Raw genomic sequence first — 2500 nt, forward strand, 5'->3', positions numbered from 1 at the left:
AATTAAACTGTTTTTTGACTAGTATATTTTACGAGATTTTCTGTACTTGTGCTGTGTATATTTAACAACAGGGAGCTATGGCAACCACAACGGCGACGGCAACGAGAACGTCACAAATTTGTATATTTAGTGGGCAAAGCCAATAGCACGCCCTGCCGTGTGGTTTTCATATTTGTCCATTTCTTTGCCGTCGTCAGCAAAACAACAACGTGAAATAACTAAATGTGAGGTTTTAAGGCCCGGTAATACGGGCAACATTTTTGGTGCAACTTGTCGCGCAACAATGTTGCGTTGCAAGTCTAGAGGGTTTGTTGCGCGTATTGCCCAACAAATGTTCACGTTGCAATAATAATAATAATAATAATAATAATAATAATAATAAATCGTTGCTTATATAGCGCTATTTACAATTACAAGATCAATAGCGCTTTACATAATAAGATCTATGAAATCAACAAGTAAAATAATTAGGATATTTATAATAAGTTAAAAACTTAAAAGTAATACGATTAAAAAGATGATCAAGTCTAAATGGCAATATAACATTCATATATTTAACTACTAATCAAGGAAAAATTGTTCAAAAAGGAATGACTTAATTGCCTTCTTGAAAACATCTACAGATTGAATAGTACGTAATTGTAATGGGAGCTCATTCCACAAATGCGGTGCTGGTGCCTGGAATGCGCGCCCACCCAAGGTTACAACCATCTTCTCACTTAGTGGCTTCAACAGAATGCCTGAGTTGGATCTAAAATTATACGAGGGCTTGCATTTAATAGATAAGAGTTTGCTGATGTAACTAGGCGCGAGGCCATGAATGGCTTTGAAAGCTAATAACAGAATCTTAACTTGAATGCGCGCTTGCACTGGTAGCCAGTGTAACTCATAGAGTACCGGAGTTATGTGGGAATACTTCCCAACATCCATTATTACTCTAGCGGCAGCATTTTGCACCCGTTGCAACTTAGCTATTTGTTCTTTGGGAAGGCCATACAGTAAAGCATTACAGTAATGTAATCTGCTCGTGATGAATGCGTGTACCAGATGGAGTAAGCTGTCTCTCGATAGATACGTCTTAATGCGTCTGATATTGTGTAAGTGGTAAAAAGCTGTCTTACATACGTTTGTTATGTGGTCACACATATGCAGGTTGGGGTCGAGACAGCAACCTAGATTTCGAACTCGCGAGCTAGGTCTAATCTCTGAACTACCTACTTTAATGTTCATAGCCTGCAATTTACAAAGTTGCTGCCGAGTTCCAATAATCATAAACTCGGTCTTATCATCATTAATAAGGAGTCTGTCCTGGATCAGCCAGGGCCTGATTTTCTCGATACAACATTCCATCGAACAAACTGCATCCTCCTGGGACGTGATACTGTTAGGCTTGAAGCTCAGGTAGATTTGCGTGTCGTCAGCGTAGCAGTGTGCGTGTGGAAGCTCATCCCCAGCAACCGAGAATAGCTTGGATGCATAGATAACAAAAAGCAAGGGGCCCAGACAGGACCCTTGTGGGACACCACAGTCCAAGCTGAAGCGCTCTGAGAGAGATCCCATGACGGAGACTCGCTGACCTCTGTTGACCAGGTAAGACTTAAACCATTCTAAGGCCACTCCACATATCCCAAGCTCCTCGTTCAGACGTTTTAGCAGAATGTTGTGATTGACCGTATCAAAAGCGGCGCTAAGATCAAGCATGACCAGTAACGTGACCTCTTGAGTGTTCATTTTCATGAGAATATCGTTCGTAACTTTAACAAGAGCTGTTTCCGTGCTATGATTTTGACGATATGATGATTGAAACTCTGGGTATAGTGAGTGAGTCATCATATGGGTGTGTGTCTGTTCAAACACCGCCTTCTCAATCAGCTTTGAAACGTACTGCAGGTTGCTAACAGGTCTGTAGTTCTTGTATAGGAGGTCTAGCCCAGGATTCTTCAGTAGTGCGAAAACGAGTGCGCACTTCCAGTCAGGGTTAGGGTTACAGAACAACCCAGACTCGAGTGATAGATTGATCATTTTCGTCATGATCGGTAAAAGGACGTCGATGCAATCCATCACTAGGGGGGTCGACATGGGTTCCAGAGTGCAGCTTTTTTTTGCACTGCTTCTGATGAGTTTGCGAACCTTCTCCTCCGTAAGGGGGTTGAATTTGCTGAACGGGAAAGGTGGTACTGTGGCGTAGTCATTGGGAGGGGATGGCAACCCTTGCGCCATGTTGTCGAGCTTGGAACCTATGGTCTCAATTTTCTGAACAAAGAACGTTCCTAGTTGATTTGCCAGTTTAACGTTATTATTCACAGGGGGGTACACCGCCCTGTTGTCCTTCTGGTTGAGGATTTTCTTCACTGCCGAAAAAAGACTAAGTTGATTGGTACTATTATCCTGGACAAAGTCATTATAGAATTTGCATCGAGTTTCATTCATCAAAGCATTCACACTGTTCTTTTTTGCTTTATACGCTAACATGTCTTCCCTTGTGCTGGTACGTCGCCAC

The 2500-nt window shown here is 42.1% G+C and overlaps 1 protein-coding gene across 1 annotated transcript in view; it reads right to left on the bottom strand.

Annotated features, from left to right (window-relative positions):
- Positions 1 to 2500, bottom strand: part of LOC138003846 (uncharacterized) — a 33864-nt gene that overhangs the window by 1001 nt on the left and 30363 nt on the right. The window lies entirely within an intron of this gene.

The sequence above is a fragment of the Montipora foliosa genome, chromosome 5 (assembly GCF_036669935.1).
Source record: "Montipora foliosa isolate CH-2021 chromosome 5, ASM3666993v2, whole genome shotgun sequence".
Lineage (NCBI taxonomy): Eukaryota > Metazoa > Cnidaria > Anthozoa > Scleractinia > Acroporidae > Montipora > Montipora foliosa.